At 42.4% G+C, this 26,878-nt stretch overlaps 1 protein-coding gene and 1 long non-coding RNA gene across 2 annotated transcripts in view; one reads left to right on the top strand and one right to left on the bottom strand.

The window, feature by feature from the left end:
* Positions 1–81: 81 nt before the first annotated feature.
* Positions 82–20,379, top strand: LOC309842982. The gene is made up of 2 exons (XR_014299893.1): positions 82–1,029; positions 19,345–20,379. It is a non-coding gene; the product is annotated as an uncharacterized lncRNA (long non-coding RNA).
* A 2,530-nt stretch (positions 20,380–22,909) lies between these two features.
* The window catches only part of VTCN1 (V-set domain containing T cell activation inhibitor 1), a 57,185-nt gene continuing 53,216 nt past the window's right edge, over positions 22,910–26,878 (bottom strand). The window contains exon 6 of the mRNA XM_082688031.1: positions 22,910–23,791. The gene's annotated coding sequence lies outside the window, so the exon portion shown is untranslated. The remainder of the gene's footprint in view (positions 23,792–26,878) is intronic.

Below are 26,878 nucleotides of genomic sequence, written 5' to 3'. Positions count from 1 at the left end.
ATAGGGAAGTCCAATCACCGTCCGAGAAGGGCGGCCCTCGCCGCTGGGGGCCCAGCCCCCCACCAGAGTGACACCAGCAGCATCCAATAAGGCTTGGAAATTCCACATCTTCGCCTATCCACTACGACCGGGAGGGGAGGGACCAAACTGAGGTGGGATGTTGAGAGCTCGGGCGGAGGGGAGGAAAAGAGCAGGGCTGGGAGTGAGCGGCACAGTATAGCCAGCGTCACCCTTTTACGGGGACTCTCTCTATCGCTGTAGCTACCAGAGAGGCCAGAGGACCCCTTAAAAATCCGCTCTGATAAGCCCCCGGGACGACCTCCTTCGCGCCTTCGGATTGGGCCCACGAACCGGCCTGGGCTTTCCCATTGGTGGCTGGCGCCCCGAGCGCAGCGCACAGCTTGCCGGGAGTTGTAGGACCAGGCGTCGTCTTAGTGCCGAAGGCTTCCGACGTGACGACCGACGTTTCTGCTCAGCCGGCGTGAGCCCGGAGCTCCCCTCGGGGCCTGCCCAGTTTATTTTAGTTCAGGAATCCCTCAAGCCTAGAGTGCCGGCTACAAGAGCTTGGTTTCCCGGGGCAAGGGCCCTGAGGCCCTGGTTCTGTGGCCCCGTCTGGTTGACCGTTGAACCGAGGGGTGGCGGTTGGGGAGCTCGGGCTCCTCGGTGTCTGGGCCTGGAGAAGCCGTTGTTTCCCTTCGGGGCCAGGGCCGCGGAAGTTCTGAGGGCGTAAGGGTTTGTCCCCCAGGACGCTCCAGTTCTGTATACCAGAAACGGAGCACGTTTGTCCTGCCGTTTTGATCATGGCGGAGGGCCGGTGACTGGTCACCGTGGGAGGGTGGAGGATGTCGACGAGGGATGGACGCTTTGTGGGCTCACAGACTGATGGCGAAGATGAACGCGTCAGGCGGCCTTGACAGTTTCTCTGTCTCCTTCTCTCAGTGTCCGTACCAGGAGTCTCCTCGTTCGGCCCTGTGGGGGCTTGGCCACACCTGGGATCCGGAACCCGGAACTCCTCAATTTCCAGAAATGGTAACACTCTAGCTCCTTATCCTCCACTGTGCCTATGATTTCCGGTTGCTTCAGCCTGTCTCGTATGCCTGATTCTCTCCCTGCTGGTTTTGTCACCTTCCTTCCTTGGTTTGGACCCGAGGGGTCTCCCATTACTCATCTCCTGCCATAGGCCCACGGCCTGGAGCCTAAGCTTACAAATACAGGGAATTCCCAAATACAAAACAAAGTAGAACAGGACTCTCAAATATGAAAGCTATAAAAAGCTTTCAGGAATTGAAATGTTTGGCCATTTCCAAAATGCACATGTCGATGAAGTCAAATGCCACTTTAAAAAATATTTATTATTTTTAAATTTTTAAAAGACTTTATTTGTGACAGAGAGACAGAGAGGGAACTTAAGCGCCAGGGAGCTGGAGAGGGAGAAGCAGGCTCCTTGCTGAGCAGGGAGCCCATATGGGGCTGGATCCCGGGACCCTGAGTTGGAGGCAGATGCCTAACTAACTGAGCCACCGAGGTGCCCCTAAAATTTATTTTTAAGATTCATTTATTTATGAGAGAGAGAGCGCGCGTGCGCTCGTGTGTGCAGGCATGCACTGGCAAGCTTGAGGGGCAAGGGGCAGAGGGAGAGAGAGAGAGAATCCTTCGGTTGACTCTCCACCAAGCGGCGAGCCCAGTGTAGGGCTCTAATCTGGGACCCCAAGATCACAACCCTAGCGAAGTCATGGAGTTGGCCGCCCAACTGACTGAGCCCCCCAGGTGTCCCCAAATGCCACTTTTATATAAAAATTACATGTGATTCCCCAAAATAAATATGCCTACCAAGGTCTTAAAATACTCCTTACCTAGGTTTCTTCAGTTTCTCCTCCTCCTCCTTTTCCTCACCTACCCCGACTCAGAATCTGCTTTCTACACTCGGGTGTGCCAGAGTAAGTCACAAAAACTGTGCAGACTTTTGTTTGCTATATATTCTTCCTCTCAGCTTCACCTGATGCTGGGTGATGCTTGGCTTCATCTCTTATTCATGCACTGTCACATTTCCCATGGTAGGTGTTCCAAGCTTCTCTTGTTTATGAAGTGCTTTAGAATTTACATGTGCATTATTTCACTTAATCTTTTAACAACTCTGTGAGGAAATGGAGTGGCAGAGAGGTCTGGTGGGCAGCCCAAGGTAACACCTCTGAGACTTGAACTCCTATTTGGGATGCCATGTTTAAGATTTGACCCTGACCTCCCTTTCCTTTCTTCTTGAGCATCTAATCACTTATATACTCAGCAGATAACTGCCTTTAATGGAGTGAGAAAAGCAGGGATATCTGGAGAACTCCCTCACTTTCTACTTAAAAATCTATGGTTTATCAGGGGGCATGAGTGGCTCAGTGGATTAAGCATCTGACTCTTGATTTTGGCTCAGGTCATAATCTCAGGGTTGTGAGATCAAGTCTGGCTGTTGGGGCTCTCCCTCTGTCCCTCCTCTTCCCCCTTCCCCCCAAATCTGTGGTTTGTCACACCTTCTCTCATACCCATCCTGACTGCCTTTCTTCCATTCCTCAACTCTATTCCAGGCCTCTCCTGGCTCTTCAAAACCTTGCTGCTCTTACGTTTTCTTTTTTTCTTTCTTTCTTTTCTTTTTCTTTTTTTTTTAAGATTTTATTTATTTATTTGACAGAGAGAGATCACAAGTAGGCAGGGCAGCAGGCAGAGAGAGAGGGGAAGCAGGCTCCCAATGCGGGGCTCAATGCGGGGCTCAATCCCAGGACCCTGAGATCATGACCTGAGCCGAAGGCAGAGGCTTTAACCTACTGAGCCACCCAGGCGCCCCTGCTCCTACATTTTTAATCAGTCCTTTACTAGCATGTTCTTTATGCCAAGAGTTACGATCAAATCCTAAAGGAGGAAGCAGATCCTCCCTTGACTGAGCTGGCTTTCCAGTTACTGACTTTTGTGACTCTCACCCTTACATTTCTCAGAAGAGTAGTCCTGCTTTCTGTGGTCATCACCATCAATCACCCATTTTTTTCCTCCCTCAAATAAACTAACTTCCAACTCCTCTTTTCTATTGAAACTTTTCTCTTATAGATTACAAGTGACCGAGTCACGCGCCTTTCTCAATATACAGTCTCTAGTAGTCACCATTGTTACATACTTCCTCATCCTTCAGACTTGCTTCCTTCTTGACTTCTGAAATGCTCTACTCTCCTGGCCTTCTGATCTCTTGGGCTGCTTCTCATACTCTCCTTCCTCACTGGTTCCCTTTCATCCTCTTTATACCCTACCTTTTCTCTCTACATGCCCTCTACACAGATGATTCCCAGATCCACACTTTCTCCCCTGAGCTTTGGTCACAACTATCTATTTTAAATCTGCACCCAAGTCTGTCCCCATCATCTTCAGGCCCACCTGCCTTAAACTTCATTGAACTTTTTTGCTCACTAAACTGTGTGCTCTGAATTTTCCTATTTTATTCTCTCAAGGATATCATTTTCCCCACTTCGCTCCAACTTGAAACCTTACAGTGCTCCTGGCTTCCCTTCTCTTTTTCCCATATCCAGGCAGGTGCCAATTTCTTTCCATCCGTACTGCCAACATCTCACTGCATAGAATTTTCAGATGATACAGGACCCTTACCTGTAGTATTACACCCTCACCTCAGGTATTGTAGTAGTCTCCGAATTATCCCTGCCCTCCTTTTTTTTTTCTTTTTTTCCAATCAATCCTACAATTTTGCCCAAATTAATTGGAAAAACGTGCTTACAAGGCAGGCTTCATTCTAAAAGTTTCATTAGCTCCTTATCTCCACAGGATAAAATATTGATTCTAATATATCCCAAAACTGGCCTTTTAGTTGTCCCCTAAGTATTGCCAAACACACTTCTTTTGTTGCCAGTTTTGTCTGCAGAATCCTTCCACCTATATTATTTAAACCTACCCCTCCTTTGATGTCAGGCCTGATTTACACTACCTCTTTGAAACTCCCTGTTACTTCAGGGCTCCAGACTTGAGCTCCAGGAACTCTTTTGCTATATGTTTTTCTTTTCAGTTTGTGTGATAGTGTTAAGCATGTTTATTTAGTTTGTATATATGTATATGAACATATGGGTACATATATGTATGTACATACATGTATATGTATGTTTATGTGGGTGCATATATGTATGTATACACACATGCACAAACACATTGTCTCTGTATGAAGATGAGAAACGCTTAGCGATGAACCTAATGCCCGATCACTAGCCCTGTAATAAAGGCTTATTGTTGATGAGGCAGGGAATGATGATTGCAAATAAAGGAGAATAAACCAGAGTTTTATGGGCTGTGCAGACCATAGGTGAAACGGAGTGAAGTCACAGGAGAGCATTAGTTAAGGATTCTCCTGTCCCAGAATCAGTTCAGTGTTCCCGTGCTCACATACTGCTTCATCTTTCTGGGGACTGCAGGCGGCAAATAGTATAGGGAAGTACTGAAGTCGCAGGATCAGAGGAATGGGACTGATGAATGTGATCAGGTCCATCAGAGTGTCTAAAGAGTTTCAGCCCACCCTCGTAGCCCAAAATAGTGAAAAGCACCAAAGGCAGGAAGGATGGGAAGGCAGGAGGACCTGTGAAGAATGAAGAGTGATCGGGGCACCTGGGTGGCTCAGTGGGTTAAAGCCTCTGCCTTCGGCTCAGGTCATGATCTCAGGGTCCTGGGATTGAGCCCTGCATCGCGCCCTCTGCTCAGCAGGGAGCCTGCTTCCTCCTCTCGCTCTGCCTGCCTCTGCCTACTTGTGATCTGTCTGTCAAATAAATAAATAAAAATATTAAAAAAAAAAAAAGAATGAAGAGTGATCGACTAGCCCCACCAGAGACAGAGTGAGTACATAGAAAGTGAACCAGAGAGCTGTGTCTGACTTACTTTCACCATTGCACTTCTTTCTCACTTAACCATCCCTCTTGCTTCCTTACTTTAAAAATTTTCAGTTGTTATCAAACAGAATTGGCTGTGGTTTTATTTTGTTTTAAGTAAGTTCTGTGCCCAGCGGAGGCTGGAATTCACAACCTGGATATCAAGAGTCACACCAAATGGCCCTACCAACCAAACCAGCCAGTCACCCCTGCTTGTGACCTTGACAGATTTCTTAAAACTTTCTCTTCCCAGGGCGCCTGGAAGGCTCAGAGGATTAAGCCTCTGCCTTCAGCTCAGGTCATGATCTCAGGGTCCTGGGATTGAGTCTCACATCAGACTCTCTGCTCAGTGGGGAGTCTGCTCCACCCCCCACCCCCGCCTGCCTCTCTGCCTACTTGTGATCTCTCTCTCTCTGTCAAATAAATAAATAAAATCTTAAAAACAACAACAACAACCGAACTTTCTCTCCTTGGTTGCCATAACACTATTCTTGATTTTTCCTTCCACTTCCTGTCCCTCTGACGACTCCTTGTCTTTCTCGCTGCAGAGCATGACTTCTTCCACCCAGCTCTGAAATGTTGGTATTTCCCAGGCTCCTCAGCCCTATTTAATAAAAATCTTCATCCTCCCTTGATTGTTGTGAGATTTAAAGGTGGTGTTTCTAGAGCCCGTGTTTGATATAAAGGGCTCTTTTTACTGTTATTATCCACACCATATCTCTGAATTGACTCCTTCCCATCCATCCCCACTATTCCTGCTTTCAAGTCAAGTTTAAGTCCTTATCATATTTTGTTTAGATTACTAACTGGTGTCTCTGTTTCTAGTCCATTCTTGATAATCCTGTCAGAGATCTTTCTGAAACTCCCAATTTGATCATCATCTTCCGTGGCACTTCAGGACCTTCATTTGTTTATCACATATTCTTTAAGCACCTGGAATGTGTTTTCCCAGAATGCCTTCGTGGCTAGCTCCCCCCTAGAATAGTAGTGAGGGCAGGGACTTTTGATTGCCAGGATATATCATTGTGTAGAACAAGCAAAAATCCCTCCTTTTATGGAAGCTGTGTTCTAATAGCGACTTCCCTTAGCTCTACCTCTGCAGGCCTACTCAACCTCCTTTTTTCTACTGCTCCACCCACACTTTTTTTTTTTTTTTTTTTGAAAGAGCCTGATTCCTAAAAGATTCTTTAGTGCCATCTAGTGGAAGTAGCTGCAAAATAGAAGTGTGCACGGTCCAAGCTCTCTAAGTAGTATAGCAGCTACACTACTAAGAGAGCTTGGACCGTGCACACTTCTGTTTTGCTTGTGTTGAACTGAGATGGACAGGAGAAAACTTGGTTATGTTGCATTATGGCTGCTTTGCGTTTTATCTAGGAATTCACTGTACCTTGAGATGTTTCTAATTGTGAGATCTAACAAGTATAAGTAGTTCCTTAGAAGTGGTATTTTATGTTAAGTGGGCAACTCTTCAGCCTTGAGAAGGTGTAGGATGAAATGGCTAGACTGATCTGAGGTTTGGAACTCTCCTTGTGTAACTTCTTTCAGGTCAAACTGGAACTAAATAAGATATAAGTTCCATTATTACTTAACTCCTCACACTTTCAGAAAGAATTCTTTCTTTTAAGATCTTCTAGCTCTTCTCACTTGACTCCTTCTCTGACCAGAGGTTCTGTCCTGACCCCCAACATTCCAGAATTGATAGAGTCAAAAAGCTGCACCCAATATTAGCTAGTTTAGCCTAAATATAAGCTATTCTTAGGCCATACTTTATTACATACTTTATTTATCTTTTTCTGTGAATTCCCTTTTTATGTTTATCAAATAATAAAGCTCATTATTAACCTTTTTTGAAATAGATGTTTCATAAAGCGCCTGATATATTAACATATTTACTAAAAAATTAATGTGGATAAATGCTTTGTGATTACATTATCTTTTATATAAATTTATCTTCCACATAAAATATACATAAGCTGGGTAATATAAAGAAAATGGCACATTCAGAGATTGGATTTTGTATGGCATATGGTGATAATTCTTGTGATTAAAATTAGAGCAGCAGTTGTGGAGTGCTCATACTGGTGTATTAGAGAACAGATATTAAAAGGCATGTTTTAAATGAATAAACAAGCAAAAAGCAGAATCACACTTGTACACACACAGAACAAACTGGTGATTGCCAGTAAAGTGGGGGGTAGGAGATAGGCAAAATAGGGGAAGGGGAGTGGGAGCTACAGGCTTCCAGTCATGGTGGGAATAAGTCTCAGCAATAAAAGGCACAGCATAAGGAATGTAGTCAATGGTATTGTAATAGTGTTGTATGGTGACAGATGGTAGCTACACTTGTGGTGAGCACAGCTTAATAGTTAAATTTATCAAATGGCTATGTTGTACCCCAAACTAACATAACATGTGTCAATTACACTAAAAAAAATTAAAAAACAACAACAAAAACGGGGCTTCTGGGTGACTCAGCCAAGCGTCTGTCTTTAGCTCAGGTTGTAATCCCAGGGTCCTGGAGTAGAGCCCCACTTTGGGCTCCCTGCCCAGTGGGGAGTCTGCTTCTCCCTTTGTCCTTCCCCTCCCACTTGTGCTTGCTCTCTCACTAGCTCTCCTGCCCCCTCTCTCTTGTAAATAAATAAAATCTTAAAAAAAAATTTTTTTTAAAGGTTAATAAAAAGGAAGAAAAAAGACGTTTTGCACTCTTCATAATATTGCATTATAATTTAACTTATGCTATCTTTTTCTGATTTGTGTTTTCTTATTTCTTCTTATTTGTGCTTAATGAACATGTCAACTTGCAAGATTAATCAGGAAAATTTAATTTAGAGGAGACCCTTTGTCTGGAATACATTTGCCTCAGATATCTTAGCTTGTTCCATATGGTAAGTCTCTGAAGGCAAGGCCTATTGTCTCTTGTATACTCTATGTATTCATGGTATCTAGATGCATGCCTAGCCCATAGTTGGAGCCCAATAAATATTTATTACATGGATATATGAGAAAAGCTAGGTAGAGACATGGCCTGAGTTCACATGGAATTTCTGGAAGAACTGGGGCATGAACCCATGTGTTCTGACTGCTGTTCTGTTGAGTGGTTTGGTGTAACACCTGGTCTCTAATCAGTACAGGTTTTAGTCCTGGCCACTGCCCTGAGCTCTTTGTTTTAGAAGGACCTACTTAGGCCCCTCTTCAGTCACATCCTCACCCAGGGACAAGGAATACTAAGTACATTATCCCACTCCACCCCCTTCACTTTGGCCTCAGAAGTGGTCAAAGGGCAGCTGTTGGGGGTGGTGGAGCTTGATGGAGTTTGTTGGGTGGAAAAGAAAAGAAAAACAATATGGGCATATGACTTTTTTTCCTTTTGCTCATGACCCCTCAAACGTTAGGCGTGGCCATATCTCCATAGTAAATCTAGTTCTCCCTATGTGTTAAATGTTGTTTAAACACCTATATTGTACCTGACACTGTGATGGGTATTTTCAAATATATTTTTTTCATTTAAATTTGTTCTTAATAAGTCTCAGAAGTAACTTGCTTAAGGACCCACAACTAATCAGGTGCAAAGCTAAATGCGTAACCAGTTTCTTCAGGAAGTGTAGATTACTCTACACTTAACAAAACACTAATGTGTGTGCGAATATGTGTGTGTGCATATGAGTTTATATAGGTTTTTTAATTGAGAAAATAATGTTTGATAAAAAGGTGACTAATTTAAAAGAACATAAGTAAATAGTAAATCTCCTGTGCCATGCCCTGAGTCAGAAATAACCAGGTAACAATTTCTTTTGTTAAAGGTATCTACATATTTGGGACCCCTGGGTAGTTCAGTCATTAAGCATCTGCCTTCGGCTCAGGTCATGTCTCCAGGGTCCTGGGATCGAGCCCCTCTTTGGGCTCTCCCCACTCAGCAGGAAGCCTGCTTCTACCAGCCCCCATGCTTGTATTCCGCCTCTTGCTGTCTCTCTCTCTCTCTCAAATAAATAAATAAATTCTTTAAAAAAAAAAAAAAAGATATTTACATATTTTAAAACTTACCACCAATAATTTTGAACTTTTTTATTTGGAAAACTTTAGACATAAGCCACACACAGCGCAGAGAGTATAATGAATCTCCACTTATCTCTCATTCAGTATCATTTTTATTTCAGGTATTTCCCCCAACTTTTATTTACTTATTTAAAAGATTTTATTTATTTGTCAGAGAGAGAGCAGAAGCATGGAAAGCTGCAGGCAGAACAGGCAGAGCAGGCAGAGGGAGAAGCAGGCTCCCTGCTAAGCAAGGAGCCCGATGTGGGACTCGATCCCAGGACCCTGAGATCATGACCTGAGCCGAAGGCAGACGCTCAGCTGACTGAGCCACCCAGGCCTCCCTCCCCCAACTTTTATTATCATTTTTCTTTGTTCAAATATTTCCAATTGAATCCCAGATATCCTGTCCTTTTATTAAATTTTATTAAGATTATATTGATACCTATTTGAAAACATTTAGCTGTCACGATAGAAAATATTTTGACTTTTCATATAGAAGTCTTAATTTTAAGAATACCACACACAGGGGCACCTGGGTGGCTCAGTTGGTTAAAGCCTCTGCTTTCGACTTGGGTCATGGTCTTGGGGTCCTGGCATCAAGCCCCACATCCGGCTCTCTGCTCAGCAGAGAGCCTGCTTCTCCCCTCTCTCTCTGCCTGCTTCTCTGCCTACTTGTGATCTCTGTCTGTCAAATAAATAAACAAAATATTTTAAAAAAAGTATACTGTACACAGTGCAATACCGATTTTATTTGTTTTATTTTAAAATTTCCTCTTTCATTTCAAAGAGGACTGAGATGGGGGCTGGGCATTTAATAATGACTTCTGTGACTATAAATAAAACGTATACATATGCAGCTCGTGTTATAGCACTTGGTTTGCTTCTCAGGATTCTGTGGGACCACACGGGCCACTTTTTTTTTTTTTTCTTTTCCCCTCTTTTGGAAGAGCTGTTCAAAATGATAAGCAAATAAATACCTTTTTTTCTCCCTTCTCTGAGTGACAGAACCTGAAAATGATTAATATAAAAGGGCAGACTGTGATTTAATGTAGTGCCTTTTTAATTCAAATGACAGCTAACTTTTCTGAGCTGAAGTGCACCCACATCTTGGTAATAGCATTTAGAGCATGAGCAGTTTATAATATATCATGGCTTATAGAGAAGTCTATACATTAATGCTCCTAGTTGTATAGAAATATATATAATCCCCACCAGATGAGACAAAGCCAAGTTATTTATTTCTACATTGACAGCAACTCATTCTTAAGTACCTATTTTCTAGGTAGCACTTAAATCTGCACTGCATTTTAATAAATTCTTCTTCTTCTTTTTTTTTTTTGCACAGTGTGCAGAACCTGAAAGCTTTTTCTCCTTTTACTAATGAGAGGAGTACATGGTGTTTTCAGGAAACTCTGATGTGATAAATCCTTTATATTCTTCAGTGTTCAGTGCCTCTCTTTTAGACAGAGTCCCATCAGGAAGATCTCTAGAGTGATACTATCTGGAGGGCTGGCCTGGGGAAAGGGCTTGTAGGGAGGGTGCATGTAAATAGCTATAAGAGGGGAGCTGTGAGGGGGCAATCGGGGTGGAAAGAGGATTCAGAGGCTTCATTGGAAGCTGTACTTGCAGAGCAAATCTAAGTATCGTGTAAGTATCCAGTGGGGCTTGGTGCTGCCCCTGCTCTAGACTTGTACTGTTCCACTTGTGGCTTTTGAGCACTTGAGATGCGGTTAATCCAAAGTAGAAATGGTGAAATGTAAAATACATGTGGGTTGTAAAAGATTTGTAATGCGAAAAGGAAGGTAAATCATCTCATTAGTAATATTTTATATTGATTGCATGTTAAAATGATACATATTATAAATATATGTGTGTGTGTATATATATATGTGTGTGTGTGTGTGTATATATATATATATATATATTTTTTTTTTTTTTTTAAATACAGACTTTATTTTTTAGAGTAGTCTTAGGTTCACATCAAACCTGAGTGGAAAGTGCAGAGAGTTCCCATATATCCCGTCTCCACACACATGCATGGCCTCCCCACCATCAACATCCTGCACCAGGGAGTTAGATTTGGTATGCTCTAACCAGTACTGATACATCATTATCACCGAAGTCCACAGTTTTTATTAAGGGTCATTCTTGGTGTTGTTCATTCTGTAGGTTTTGACAAATATATAATGACATGTATCCACCATTTTAGGATAGTTTTACTCTCCTAAAATCCCCCATGCTTTATTTACTCACCTGTTCCTCTCCTCAAACTCCTGGCAATCCCTGATCTTTTTACTGTCTATCATCTTGTCCTTTCCAGAATGTCATATCATGGGAATCATACAGTATGTAGCCTTTTCAGATTGGCTTCTTTCACTTAGAAATAGACATTTAAGCTTCCTTCACATCTTTTCATGGCTTGATAGCCTATTTCTTTTTCACACTGGATGCTATTCCAAAGTGAATCTGCTACAGTTTATTTATCTAAAAGTGATAATATTTTAATAAAAATCTATAAAATAAAATCTACTATTAAAATTATTTTTACTTATTCCTTTTTACTTTTGTAATATGGTTTCTAAAATAAAGTTGTATACAATGTTTACATTAGATTTCTACTGGACAGAGCTGCTGTGACCTTGGTAAAATGATGCTGTTGGTAGTTTATCTTCAAAACAGTCTTCTTATTCCAACATCTGCCTGAGTTTTGCTGCCTCCTACAAAGAGCATTCTCCTTCTCTAGGACTTGTCTGCTTTGGGTTGGTTCCTCCACTGACCCCAAGCTACTTGGGATTGCCATGGTCCTCCCCCTACCTTTCCCAACAGAGACTTACGCTATTTAACTCATTTTGTCAGTAAGGTGACAATTGATGAATTGGGTCCTTTATCACTGCACTAGGTTCTTTGGAGCATATTAATTATGATGTCTGTGGTTTATAATAAAAAAGTTTTTGTAGAAGATCTGACACAAAGCCTTAGGAATTAACTTATTTTTTGTTAGATATCTTTGAATTTATCTTGCTTTACATGTATTTAAGTGACTAATACATTAATATTGTTTACAAAAACTAATTGGAATGGAAATTCATTCTATTATAATCTGATTTATGCCTCTCTATGTTGGATCTGTTTATATCATGCATTCTCAGTAGGAGTGTTAATGCCCACAAGTGGGCAAAAATTGGTTCTTGAGGTATGGAAATATCTTACTCCTTTTTTTTTTTTTTTAAAGACTTATTTTAGAGAGAGAGAGAGCAGGGGTGGGTGGGGCAGGAGAAGAGGGAGAGAGAGAGAATCTCAAGAAAACTCACCATTGAGCAGGGAGCCCAAAGCAGGGCTCGATTTCAAGACCCTGAGATCATGACCTGAGCTGAAACCATGACACTTGCCAGACACTTAACCAACTGAGCACCCAGGTGCCCCCCAAATCTTACTCTTTTAAGTATATAAGCATATATATTACTTAGACATAATATATGTAACGTGTATATAATAAACACACACACACACATTACAAAGCCAAATATACAGTATATCTGCATATATAGTTTCCTAAGAGGCAGTTAGAAAAGAAGTCTGAAAATGTTCCTTAGGGTTTGGTTATGAAACATGTTGAGAAATACTGGTTTATCTGGATAAGAAATTACTGCAGCTTTCACATTACAGCAGAATGTTTTTATGAACAGTTAGTTAACAGTTAAGTTAGTCTTCAAAGTTTCCCAAGTAGGGAAAGAAGGAAAAAAACTGCGGAAAGCTGTAGGAAGATTTACTGTAGGAAGATTAGAAAACTGAGGAAAGCTGTAGGAAGATTTACCTTTACAGATTGGGAGAGAGGGAGCATCTGAAGAGTGTTAGAAATCTCTACCACCAGTTGAACACCAATTATTAACATTTTGCCTCTTCATTTGTTCATTCATTCATTCATTCATTTAATCTCTCCTTCTCCCCACCAACCCTCAACACTCCCTGGATTATTTAGGTGAAAGTATATAGATATTCACTGCACTATTATTATTATTATTATTTTGGTTAAAGATTTTATTTATTTATTTGACAGATGGAGATCCCAAGTAGGCAGAGAGGCAGGCAGAGAGAGAGGGAAGCAGGCTCCCTGCTGAGCAGAGAGCCCGATGTGGGGCTCGATCCCAGGACCCTGGGATCATGACCTAAGCCGAAGGCAGAGGCTTTAACTCACTGAGCCACCCAGGCGCTCCAGGTGTGAAAAATTTTCAAAATAAAAGCCAGGGTAAAATGCCATCCTAATCTTTACCCCCTCCTATACCCTGATTCTACACAAGGGGCCCTGTTGAACCAAAATTTCTTGGTGACATGTTTGTGACCTTTGATCTTGTGCATATATTGCTCCCTCTGCCTGGAAATACTGTGTGGCCTCCGTTTCTTCCTTTACACCCAGCCTTTGCCTGGATAACTCCCAGAAGTCTTTTAAGGTTTTACTTCCTCCAGGAAGCCTTTCGTAACCGCCCAGCCCCACTTGTCTAGGTTGACCATCCTGCATTTCCCTTTATTGTGATTGTCTTTGTTATTGTGCTTGTTGTATAATATACTTGCACATTGAACTTGTCTGCCCTCACTGGATTGTGACGCCCATAAAGGCGAGGGTTCTTTTATTCGTCTTTTTTTCCTTGGCAGTTACCACAGGTCCTCACACAATATTTACTAAATAAAGCAACAATTAATTTTTCTATGAGATGCATATTTGTTTTATAAAATTCCATTTACAAGGGAAAACAAGAAAAATTAGGGAAGACACTGGTGTTTTATTTAGCTTGTAAAGCTTTACTGCTGATAACAGTATAATATCAGGTTAGACTTATATAAATACTAAAAATAACTCCCAGATCCCTATTATTACTCCTGTAAAACTCTTGGTGAGATGTCCCTGAGAATTCTGAGAAAAATTGTTTCTCTGAGCCCCAGTAGAGCTCAGTTTCTGCTACAATAGCATTCAGAGAGGTGGAGAGGGGAGATACACAAAGATAGGAAGTAAGGGTATCATTTCTTAAGGAATTTGGAGTTTAGTGAGAGATACAGACTTAGGAGTGATACTAATAGTTTTTCCTTATATTTGTATCATTTTTTAATAGCTTACAATGTAATTTCACATAATTTATTCTTCACAAAAGCCCTGGAAAATAGGTATTATTATTTTTTAAAAGATTTTATTTATTTGAGAGAGAAAGAGCATGAAGCGGGGGAGGGTCAGAGGGAAAAGTAGACTCCCTGCTTTAGCAGAGAGCCTGATGTGGGACTTGATCCTAGAACTCCAGGATCTTGACTTGAGCTGAAGGTGGTTGTTTAACCAACTGAGCCACCAAAATACCCAGAAAGTAGGTATTAACCCCATTTTAAAGATGCTGCCAGTAAGAGCCAGAATGTGCTATGAAGATAGGAGATTCTCTTGTTTATATCCTAGACATTAGGCATTTTCCCCCATATCTGGGGTCCAGTGATATTAAGTGGCTAGAACTTTACCAAATTCTGCACTATTCCTTTTGAGTAAAATTGTGTAGGTACAACCAGGCTCCAACGTCACCCTTCACAGTTAGGAGTTACTCTCTAATGAGCAATATACACCAAATTGAAAAGTCCTCAAGTGAAATGCATGAAATTAGGTAAGGTCAGGTTTATTTATTTTAGTTATCTCTAAACCCAATGTGGGGCTTGAGCTTACCACCCTGGGATCAAGGGTGGCATGCTCTTCTGACTGAGCCAGCCAGGTGTCCCAGGTCAATTGTTTTTTATAACTTACCACATCTTTAGATACATAATTCTATATATTTACCCAAGATAAAGACTGCGATTATAGCTAGATAAAATATGTATGCAGTGGGAAGAGACTAGAAGGGCATATACAGACATGGTAGTCATTACCAGGGGGTAGATTTAGAAGTAATTTTTTTCTTTAAAAATTAAAATTTGCCTATAATTTTTAGAGTGTGTACATAAACAAGTTCTTTTGCATATTACTTAAGGAAAGCTAAGGGTCTCCTGTCTTGAGTCCTAATAGATTCTTGGCTAATTTAACCCCTCAGTTGAGTAGCCATTTTTCCTCTGTCTTCCCATCTTTCATCAAGAACATCTTCCCGTCTCCTCTCAAGAAAATACCTAGAACTCTGCCAGAATCATTGGGTCAAACCCCAGCAGCATGCGACATTGATCGGGAAAGACTTGTTCCTTTGTTTCTCAGCTCTGTCACTCTTCTGCTTTGAGTTGGATCTAAAGAAGTCTTGCTTTTTCCTTCTTGTTCAGGAGAGGTTAAGCTTTTATTCCCATCTACCATGTCTCAAAGGGTTGGTTCTCAGATCAAAATTCAAAAATCAAAATGAAACTGTAGGCAGAAAGATTAGTTGAGAGGCTGAGCAATTGTTCACTTGAGAAAAGATACTGAACTGAGGAACAATATGGATAAAGAACAGTGGAACAGTAAGGATATAGAAGCATTTGAGCAGTATAATTGATAAAAAGTGAGGACCAATTAAGACTTAAGGGTCAAAGCTTTCAAAGACTGAAATCTCTAACTTGGATGACTTAAGTAGATAGTCTCTCACAAAAATGAGCTTGTTTTGGATATGTTTAGAATGAGGTAGCATCAGCTGGAGGTGGCTGGTCAGTAGTTGGGAACATGTCTGGATTGGGAGAGAGTGATGATAGCTGGAGATACAAATTTGAGAATCATCAGATTTTTGTTTGTTTGGTAACTACCAAAAATGTATGCAATCTTTTGGCTAAAGAGACCCTCTTCTTTTGGTGTGAATTACATCTGATCTACAATATATGTTTGAGACATTTTTACTATTTTCATAGTGTTAATGATAACATTTGGACCACCGTTTCTCCAGGGAGCAAATGAGCACATGAAGCAGAGAGGAAAGTCCAAGAAAAGACTTCATCCCTTGGTGAACTCAGAGGGCTATCTGAGTGTGCTCTGGGGATAAAAGATTTTGATGGCCTTCAAATGACACAAAGGAATTTAGAGATCCCATATTCATGATACTTTCTAGCAGTGTAACTCCAGAGGGTAATTCGTGTGGTTTGTTGTTTTAAAATCACCATTTGGGCCCTAATGCAAAAATAACCCAAGAGTCCTGCAGAGTCCTGGCTCTTAAAAGACCACATCTATGTGTGGCCACACCTACCTAGGAATTCTTAAAAGAAAATCAGTTCCACTTCATGCTGCTATTTCAATGGATCAGTGGTCTGATGACATATGTAGCGAGGATCACCCTCCCTACAATGGCTCATACATATTCCTTTCCCTTGACTGGGCAGATGTGCCTCTGGAGGGTTCTGAAAGCCCTTGGGTGGAGAATGACCGAATACTAGCTCCTGCAGAGGCACCTTGGGAGCGCAGTAGGTTAAACAGCTGACCCTTGTTTTTGGCTCAGGTCGTGATCTCAGGATTCTGCAATTGAGCCCCATGTCGGGCTCTGTACTCTGCTTGGAGTCTGCTTAACACTCTCTTTCCCTTTGCCCCTCCCCTCCATGCTCTCTCTTTCTTTCTCAAAACAAAACAAGTAAATCTTAAAAAGAAATATTAGCTCCTGAGCTTTGGGTGACCCCCTTTTTAACAAGGCCATTTCCTTAATTGGGGGCTCCCATGGCATTAGAGTTACCTACTGCTCTCTTGAGGAGGAGGGTCACTTTGTCACTTTGCACTGTCATGGCCTTGGGTAACGACTCTCAACTTGAACGCTTGGCCCTGCTGGGTCTCGGGCAGCTACGCCCTGCCTAAGCGGGCCACTCTTATAAGGGTGCAGAGGCTCGCTGTGCTCCTTCAAATCTGCTTGGAAGGTTTCTCCCCAAATAAGCCCTCCCCTCTTTTATGTTTACATTAAGTAGCACTAGGGGTAAGTGTATTTGTGTCCCTTTTGCAGGATTTTGGCTAGCACACAGCCCTTTTCCATCTTCAAGGATTGCAAAAAGGATTTTAGTGAAAAGGGAAGAAAAAGGGAAAAGGCTATTTTCTGTCCCGAGAGCCCCAGGACAGAAGAGATGGTGATCTCCCTCTAGCCCCCAGACAGCTTAGTACTCAGCAATTTAGTTTAGTGTCATGCAGCCAAACTGCCCCTATCACTCAGTTCTCCTCCTTTGAAGACTGGACCCACACTGGTTTTCTTTTTCATCTTTTCATGCTCTATGGTCTTTTGTAACATTTAAAATAGTAACCTATGGTTTTGGGGAGGCCATTAGCCAATTCAGTTCCCTTTGCTGCATCCCCCTGCTGAGCCATTGTGCTCTAGCCTTCAAGTATCCTCTGACCTGGTTGGAATCAGTAGCTCTTTGGACAAGGCTTTCTGTTGTTCCCGAGCTGCTCAAGCATTAGACATCTATTTTTGGTCAGAAAGCTCTTCACATGTTTCCTGTTATGGTTGCATCGATGTTTATTTGCCTTGCACAACACATGGACTTACGGATAGCTCGTTTTTATGAGTTCTTTCATACATGCCAGTGTCACTGTGTGAATTTATCCCCCCAAATTCACATATTGCAGTCCAAACCCCCAGTATTCCTTGGAATGTGACTCGTCAGAGATAGGGCCTTTGAAGTGGTAATTAAGGTTAAGTGAAGTCATATGAATAGGCCCTAACCCAATATGACTGGTCCTTATAAGAAGAGGGAGAGACACCGGGGATGCACATGTACTGAGAAAAGGCTTGTAAGGACACAGCGAGAAGGTGCCATCTGCAAGCGAAGAAGACAAACCTTGGGAGAAATGAAACCTGCTGATGCTTTGATCTGGGATTGCCAGCCCTCAGAACTGTGAGGAAACTAGTATCTGTTGTTTAAGCGCCCCCAGTCTATAGTATTTTGTTATGGCAGCAGAGTCCTACAGCCAGGCAATGTAGTAACTGCTTTTCATGAATTATCTCTTTAATAGTTGCACTTACCAAATGGAGTAGGTCCTGTTGAGACAGGGACTCCCAATATAATTTTTGCCCACAGCAGGATCTCTGTTCACAGCAGGCTTGGCCCTGACCCTGAAGGTAGCTAAGTAAGTAGAATACTTTGGCTCATAAATGGGTGAGGTGGGGAGAGCAATTAAATGGAGCCAAGCTTTTTTTCTGACAGGTGTATCTCTACCCTGAGTTTGTTTCCTCCTTGCTCACTCCATTAAGCGAGAGTGGCAACACCTTCCTTTACACCTGGACAGATTCTTACAAGGGTTTAGTTACCGAACTGATAAGTCCCTTCTGATCATTCACTATTCATTTCTAATTTTCCCCTCTGTTTTGGTCTCTTTCTTACCCCTCTCCAGGGAACAGCTGGGAAGACTGTATTTGCATGTAACTATCTATTTGTTCTTTTTTCCTGTATAGACTTATTAAAATGGTAGGTCTCAAAGGTTTTTAAAAGTTTAAGAACAAGGGCGCCTGGGTGGCTCAGTCGTTAAGCATCTGCCTTTGGCTCAGTTCATGATGCCAGGGTCTTGGGATTGGCCCTGCGTTGGACTCTCTGCTCGGCGGGGAGCCTGCTTCTCCCTCCCCAACTCCCCCTGCTTGTGTTCCCTCTCTCGCTGTCTCTTTCTCAAATAAATAAAATATTTTTAAAAAAAGAAAGAAATTTAAAAAAAAGTTCAAGAACAGACACAAATACGTATAGGAACGTAATCTTTTAAAAACTTGGAGGTAAGGATTAATTCATAAATAGTATTGGAGAATTTGAAAAAACAGTGGTTAACTCCCTTACTTCACAGATTATACCAAAAATTAAGTTAAGATGGAGTAAATTTTTTTTTTAAAGATTTTATTTATTTATTTGACAGGCAGAGAGCACAAGGAGGCAGAGAGGCAGGCAAAGAGAGAGAGGGAAGCAGGCTCTCTGCTGAGCAGAGAACCCGATGCGGGACTCGATCCCAGGACCCTGAGATCATGAACTGAGCCGAAGGCAGCGGCTTAACCCACTGAGCCACCCAGGAGCCCAAGATGGAGTAAAGTTTTAAATGTTAAAAATAAAAACCTAGAAGTATTATAAAGATGAATACCTTGACATAATCCAGGGTTGCAGAAGGTTATATTTAAAATATAGAAACAGAAGTACTAAAAGAAGAAATGGAAGTTGTGGTGCCTGGGTGGCTCAGTGGGTTAAAGCCTCTTCTTTTGGCTCAGGTCATGATCCCAGGGTCCTGGGATCGAGCCTTGAATCCGGCTCTCTGCTCAGCAGGGAGCCTGCTTTCCTTCCTCTCTGTCTGCCTGCCTCTCTGCCTACTTGTGATCTCTGTCTGCCAAATAAATTAAAAAATAAAAATAAAAATAAAAATAAAGAAGAAACAGAAGTGGAAAAACTGATAGATTTGATTATGTAAAAGCAGAGGAGAAGGGATCATGCGTGATCCAGTGCTCAACATTAGAGGATTTAAGGGAGAATTTACAGTAATTAAATGTGTTCTTTCCAGGTGTACTTGAGGCTGGACAAGAAAGAACATATAAACTGGTCTCAGAAGACATTTTGTATATGTGCTGCCGAAGCGAGCACTCAGAACACATTTTGGATCAACTGTGAAAGACTTTACCTCAGCAGATTACAGTCCTCTTCTGAAGTCTCAGACGTAGTCCCGGAAGGACTGTTGAGAACACACAAGGTGGTGTCGCCAGAACCGGTTAGGAGAGGCTTGAGATTCCATTGCTAGACCCTCCATGACCCAGGGAGGGGCTGCGGTGGGAAATGGCCCCAAGTGTAACTGAGGCAACATCCCAGTCTCCCTCAGGCAGAAGAGCCGTCGTCACACGTAGCAGCGAATCTGCAGGAGCAAAGAAGCTGAAAGCTTCCAATGCCTCCTCATATTTTAATACATATAATTACATGGTGGCAAATATTTATATAATATTTTAAGCCTCTGATAGCACTTTTACACATGACCAGACTCTTTCAGAAGTAGTATGGGTTGGGATGACAGATTTGAGCTTAAATTCTGGTTCAACTTGCTGGTTGTGTGGTCTTAAGTATGTTACTTAACCTCTCAGGACCTGTTTTCTCCTCTGTAAAATGGTGATGGTGATGGTGATGGGGCAAGGTGATACCCACCACATAGGATAAGGCTTGAATGAGAAAAATATCTAGTATGATGTCTGACACATAGGAGGCACTCAATTTCCTTTCCTTCTCTAAAGGTAGCTATTTGCATCAGTTGACCTCAAACTTCCAGAGTAATCAAATGTGTAGAAAGGTAACATAGTCTCTTCAGATCTGTCTCATGTCACACAGTGATTCTTCACTGCAGTGATGGGGGTGGGGGGAGTGATGTCTGTCTGGTTAAAAAGCCCCTGCATCCCCTGCCCCCAGACTTCCCTGCTGAGAATCACTGGGCTACACTTTGATATCCCAAGTATCTCTCAGTAATTTAATATTGTTGTTTGATATTTTCACTCATGGCTTTATTTCAATAAAGACTTGCCTTCATGGGAGGGTAAGACATGAAGCTAATGAAAAAGGTGGTCCATTATTTTTTTTAATTTTTAATTTTTTTTTAAAGATTTATTTATTTGACAGACAGAAATCACAAGTAGGCAGAGAGGCAGGCACAGAGAGAGGGGAGGCAGGCTCCCTGCCGAGCAGAGAACCTAATTCAGGGCTCGATCCCAGAACCCCGGGATCATGACCTGAGCCGAAAGCAGAGGCTTTAACCCACTGAGCCACCCAGGCGCCCCAAGGTTGTCCATTATTACCTTCTCATGTGTAGCTAGAGGCTGGGAAGCACTTTTTTTTTTCCTCCTTGGGCAGTGGAGGTGAGGCAGTTAATGGAAAGAATGGTGGAAACACAAAGAGTTGATTGGGCCATGTGGGGAAAATGGAAAAAGGGGAGGGAGAGGAAACTGAAGACAATTATTATTTTTCTCCTAGATCCTCATTTAGCAGGCTGTGACTTGGCTCCTTCTGGGGCACCACTCCCTCTCAATAGAAACTCTTACCTGTATGCGATAACACTATCATACTTCTAGTCTTACCTACCCTGGGTATGAGGCCTGGATCCACCACTGGAGTCCTGTATGGCTAACCTGAACCAATTAATTGAAGTCCTATTAAGTACCATAAAGTCCTGGAATTGCGTCCGTCAGAACCTAAATTGTTCTCGCTAGAATGACACATGAGTAGTCATAGTGTTTGGTAACTGCAAATATAGAGGGCAAAGAGAAGGGAAATGGCCTCCGTCTGCTATGAACTGCTCACAGATCATATTAACGGAGCATCACTTTTGGCTTGTTATGAAGAAGGGATATAGGACCAAGGTATTCATAAATTTCCTATTTGAAATGTTGTTTAGAGTTTGGGGTAAGGGACCTTCTAACTGAACCTGCTAAGGATACTCTTTAGGCCAGAAGGTTAGATTTGAACCGAAGCGGTAAGATAACACTGAAGGTCAAGTTATGACTTTTAGAAGACACAGACATACAATTTTCTGGGGGAGCCACATCTTTCAGTACACATAGGGGCTCCTGTAGCGATAAGTGCAGGGCCCCCTTCCAAGCTGCGATCTAACTGCTTTGTCTCAGGAAACAAGGCTTCCTGCGTGTATCTGTTTGACCCTCTTCTAAGAGCAGACTTCCAAGGGCTGCGTGCCTGGACCCCCGTCCTTATTTTGTCATCATCTTCAAGGGAGTCCAAGTACACAGCAGTGAAAACCAATAGACAAAACAGTGTGCGATTTTGTGCTAAATTGCGTGAATAGACCAAAAACCAAGAGTAAAATCATGTTGTATAAAACTGCTCAGAAACAGCTTCACGGGGAAAGAATTTTTGCTGGAGGGGAGGTAGAATGCAAAAAAAAAAAAAAAAAAGACAGTAGAGAGCATTGCTAAGGCTCTGTTTCTGTGACAGTTAATTTCTCACTCATGGCTTTCATACTGAAACTCCTGGAAATGACTGATGTGAAAGAGGAAACAAGACAAAGTCAGAAGAAGCAGGAGCTCAGGCACATTTTAAGACAGTCTGAATTAGAGCAGCTGATGGGATGTGTGGAGACTTCCCCAGCCGGAGGGAGATTGGGAATTCCGTTTCATCAATAGAACCGAAGCATACCACGTATGCTGTGAAGCAGAAGCTTTATTATGCAGTATTGAACTGTGCACACCCTTTCCCTATATTAATAGTGCACAGATTGAGGTCACTGTGCACTTAAAACAAATCTTCAAACAACCTGGGGATAGCTGGGAGCTGATACTTCACCTTGAAGTTTGACTTGTTTGGTCAAATGTGCCTCTGGCATCAGATTTGAGCTTCTCCAGATGTTTGTGGTGTGTCATATTCTGGTTCTTGCACTTTAGCTGATACAATACGGTTGTCTAATGCATCTGCCATGTGCTCGTGGACAAGGCCAAGGAATGAACCTGGGTTGGGAATGTTTATTCTCTCACAGTTTGCTTTTTCAGTTTGATTTAGCACTGGTCCCTTCTTGCAAAAGGCTGATTGGGACCAAGCTGGAAATACAGCAGGGAAGAATTGTTCTGAAAGTCCCCTGAGAATTGGCCCTTTGCCAATTAAATTTTCTATAGATTTTATCCCTCTGCCAACTGTCAGTGCAATTTTTGGCAAGTCACATAATCTGAGGACTGCAAGTTACACACACTTCACCCTGGGCCTCTGGATCATCTGAAAAGTGAAAGGACTAGGAAAGATGATTTTGAGGTCCTTCGCCTCTAAGATTTGAGAATTTCTTAATTCCTGAATAGCAAACATCAGGCTTTTTGACACCAGAGCAATGGGTTTGTTTACCTGTATGTGTTCTCCCAAATGTTACCTGCCTCAAGCCACTGAGATCTTTCTCAGATGGACACACGGCAGGCTGGCAAAGCCTGTGGAGTTTCCTTAAGAAAGTAGGCCCAGCCACTCCTATTTATTATCTTTTCATTCAACAAACATTTATTGAAGGTCTGTTACATGCTAGTTGCTAATCTTTAGAACTTGACCCATGGCTTTTTATCCATCTTATGCTTGCTTTCTTTGACAAACCAGGCAGACAACAGTATAGGAAATGTGCATTTAGTCATTCTCTTGAATGGTCAGAACTCAGAAATCTTAAGTTTTCTATAACAAAATGTAATACAGTCATGGTGGGTCCAAAGTGCCAGGGAGGCAGACCTCAACATGTGAAAAGTATGGAAAGGGGGAGGGGTGTGAGCAATACATTCTTTTTGATCAAAGCTTTATTCCCCGGTCCCATTTCAAAGGTCCACTGTCCCTGCTTTCAGAAGTCTCTGTGTGTTTCAAGGAGGGGACATGTTTTTATTTCCTTCATTGGAATTGTGACTGGGTCCTGAGATCAGAATTTGGAGCGAGAGACATTGAGATAGAACTCAGGCAGCTCTCACAGAACCTAATTTGTACCTTAGAATGAAGGGAAAGGAACCTGCTAGAGATGACTCCATCAGGAATTCCTGGCTTCCTGAGCTCTGGCTCTCTGTGCTGAGACAATAGCCAAAGAGGCAGAGGATAGTGCCTATCTGTAGGAAGCAAACCGGTTTTGTTAGTTCCCTCTTTTCTAGATCCTTTTGGAGGACTGACATTTGGGGCTGGGTAATTCTTTGTTGTGGGTGGATAATGCTGTGTACATTGTAGGATTTTGAGCAGCATCTCTGGGTTCTATCCATAACATTAGCACCCTCCCCTCTCCCCTGAGTTGTGCCAACTAAAATTGTCTCCAAACATTTTCAGATGTCCGCTGTGTGTGGGGAGGAGTGTGAAAAATCACACTGGGTGAGTCCCACCGCTCTAGATGTTGTTGAAAGCTGAGGTTATCGCTGTCCGTGCAAGATAGAAAGTCGGAGCCTGACACTTCGTGTTCACATAATGCCGTATACAGCGATGACGAGAGGTCCTTTCCCGGACCATTCAAGGATGCACGTCATCTGAGAAATCAAATGGCATTGGTTTGTTTAAAAAAGAAGATACTTGGATAATTTGGAAACCAGGGTGTCCCAACTACATGTTTTAAGTTACAATTATGACCGTGCCCACATTTCTTTAACATTTGTCAAGTGGGAGGAGATTCCAAGGCACTTTTGGCAGCATCCTAAGGAAAGGTGAGTTATTTGACCCATCACTACCTCTGAATTGTGACGTGGCAACTAATTAGCAGCTTCTTACTATATATACTGAGGTTTAATTTATGGATTATAAAATGTGGAGGTATTGCAAGTCAAAACTTTCTGGGAACTTAGAGCAATATTATAGCAATATAAAGATGCAGAGACAAGTCAGAGGCAATATCCCATCCTCTCACTCCCTGGATGTTGCTGGGGGGATTGCTGGTTAGTAAGGGGAGGTCCCTGAGGTACAGAGATCCACTTGTCTCCACTTGCAATTGACTTAGTCCTAACACATATCCAGTTCAGATGAGTTATGTTCCCAGCTTTTAATATATGTCTTTGAAGGGAGATTTATCTGGTTCATATTGGAGTCTTCTGTGGGTTGCTTTTGACTTTTTTTTTTTTTTTTGCTTCTTGATCTTATTTGTTCATTCCAAACCTCTAGACATGAATTCATTTCCCCCCAGAAATACAAAACTAGGTCAGATCTTACTGTGAAATAGTTCTGCAGATTCCTGGGATTCTGAAAATAACACAAATAGGATGTCCTTACAACCATTCAGTAAACATTTATGGAGAACCAGTTGTCTCTGTGCCTGTATGAGGGTATCTCTTGTTCAGAGATGGGCTCATTTTTCTGTTATTTTGATGATGTTCTATCAAGACCACTTGCTACCATGGGTTGCTGGGGGATGAGATGGCTTGAGTCTCTTCTTCAGGAAGGGGATCATGCTTAGAGCAAACAGGAACAGAGAGATGAGCCAGGAGCAGTCTCCTGGGTAGAAGTAGAAAGATGACTTCTGCTTGAGTATCCAACCAGAGAATGTATGTGACCTAAAATGTTGTGCTCAGCATCGGTTTGATGTGCAACCCTCCCAGGAGCTCCCTGGGAGTAGTCTGAAACCACACCCCCTTACTTGTAGGGCAGAGAGAGACAGAAGAAAGAGGCAGGCCACTCCAGGCCACTCCAGGTTGGTGGGTGGCAGTTTCAGTAAGCAAAGGTCATTTATACACGAGGCTTGTCCTGGGTACCAAGAAGACGAGTAGATCCTTGCAAGTTAATATAGAGGTCATTACTAGGTTCGGTCACATATACTGTGCAAGGTGTTCTCAACGCCACAATATTATCTCAAGGCTGTGTCCTTGGAGCAGCCTCTGGGAGCAAGACAGACAAGTGGGATCCTTGTCCCAAGGACAGGGGTGGAGGTGAAGAGCCCCTGATCACCTGGGTCTAGCTCATGAGTCAACTGACAGTCACATCTTTTCAATGACCTTCCCCCACAGTTCCTTATGGTTTTACAAGTAATGATAATGATCTACTTATTTATTTTTTAAAAATTGATTTAAGGTTATGCCTCTGTAGTTGTATGGAGAAAGACTTGGGGTTGTAGCTAATCTGATAATCGTATATAACCTATGTATGCTGTGAGTGAACATTCTTTACATGCACGTCATGGCTTTTAAAAAAGGCTGCCAATTACTGCTCGAAGGGAATACAAGATAGAGATGAATAAACCGTACTTTGTAGGTCAGATTATCTAGTTGCAGAATGTTAAAAATTCATTTATCGTGTCGTGGGGAATCAAGGAAAGAAGAACGTGTTCCTTTTCTGCTAGTGAGATCCTCAAGGGAGCGTTTCCTCAGGGAAATCTCTCCGCTGAAAACCGTGGAGGTGGGAACCGGTGGGTTTCCTTATAAAGAATCCATTTTCTGTGCTGCACTGTTGTGTTTGGAGAAGAGAAAGAAGGAAAAGTGGTCAACAGATCTTTGCCTGCCCTACTTAACAATCTGGGCAAGGATTATACGTGCCTTCGAGAGTGTAAGATATCATGAATTATTCATGCATGCCAAGGGGATATGGAAGAAACAGACCACTGGGAAAGTGGGCTATAAGCTGGGAAGCACTTAATGGAAATGGGTGAAGGAAGTGTGGCTTTGAACTGCCAGCAGTCTAGGAGACTTCCAGGAAGGGCAGTGAGAGAGGGAGCAAGGCCAGAGAGTGGAGCAGGCAGCTGACAGAAGCAGGAAGCGCAAGGAAAGAAACTCAAAGAGAGCTGTGACCACATGGCTGAGGACTTTGACACAAGAGTGCCCAGAGAGTCACCTTAGGTTCCAGAGCAAAGGAATGCTGTGATGAAAATAGCATTGGAATATATATATATATATATATATATATATATATATATATATATATATACATATATTTGGCATCTTATTTCCTATCAGTGGATGCAGGGAGAGGAAGAAGCAAGTATAGGGTTTTAGAACTAGGCTGGTGTATGAAATAATGGAGGCTGGAATAGGGTCGGTCTGAGGGACACCCCAGGAAAATGCCATGCGGCCTTGAATGTCAAGGATAGAGGGGGATGGAAATAGCTCTAAGCTTGCGAGCCCGGATGCCTGGTGGTGATGCCGCTGAGTCATGGGGCAGTGCTGGCTGGAGCTTCATGAACTCAGCCACACAGACTCCATACAAGACTGTTCGGGGAGCAATATCCTACCAATAATTGGAGCCAGAGGACTGAAGTGACAGGCAGAAGTCTCAACACGGGGAGCCAGCTGGGGAGTCATTTGTCAAACTTCTGGTCAGTAGGAGCTTTGTTGAGGGGCTAGGAGGAAGTCACTTGTGTGAGTGAGTGTATGCGTGTCCTGAGGCTTTATAAGATAACCGTGAAATCCAGAGGAACTCTCAGGGCCAAACATCTCTTTCTCTTTCTCTTTTTGCCTTGTGGCTAGATAACTTGGTAAAAGAAAAGATGTTTGAATTTGCACAAATATTTGACTTGCAGAGTTGTTTTTGCTGTAAGTGTATCGATGAGATCTACACTCTTTGTTCACACATATTTACCTTTCACAAGACCAGTAGGAACAGTGCCCACTGCCCTGGCATTGTCAAATGTTTCTTTC

This window comes from Mustela nivalis (assembly GCF_964662115.1).
Source record: "Mustela nivalis genome assembly, chromosome: 10".
Lineage (NCBI taxonomy): Eukaryota > Metazoa > Chordata > Mammalia > Carnivora > Mustelidae > Mustela > Mustela nivalis.
This window is presented reverse-complemented; position numbering and strand designations above follow the sequence as displayed.